Consider the following 460-nt stretch of genomic DNA (forward strand, 5'->3'; position numbering starts at 1 on the left):
TTCTTTTACTTTACCTAGTCTGGGACAGCGTAAAATTGAAAGGGAAGGTTGCAAATTGATGTGTACCATTTGCGAATGTAATTAAGTAGAAAGCGTACTTCAGTTTTTCTTTCCTCTGCCCTTTTACCCTTTCCTTACCCTCTCCATCTATCCTCCCCTCCCCATCTCTCCTCCCCTCCCCATCTCTCCTCCCCTCCCCATCCCTCCTCCCCTCCCCATCCCTCCTCCCCTCCCCATCCCTCCTCCCCTCCCCATCTCTCCTCCCCTCCCCATCCCTCCTACCCATCTCCCCCCCCTCCCCTCCTCTCCCCCTCCTCCCCCTCACTGGACTGGCGGCGGCCGGTGACGTCCTGCAGTCACCTGAGCGCATTGCGGCACCGGCGTCGGCCTGGCATTGCGCTGATTGTGGCAGACGTGACATTGATTGTCGTTTGGACGAGTGTGTATACCTGCTGCGCCT

The sequence above is a fragment of the Penaeus monodon genome, chromosome 29 (genome assembly GCF_015228065.2).
Source record: "Penaeus monodon isolate SGIC_2016 chromosome 29, NSTDA_Pmon_1, whole genome shotgun sequence".
In the NCBI taxonomy this organism is placed as follows: domain Eukaryota; kingdom Metazoa; phylum Arthropoda; class Malacostraca; order Decapoda; family Penaeidae; genus Penaeus; species Penaeus monodon.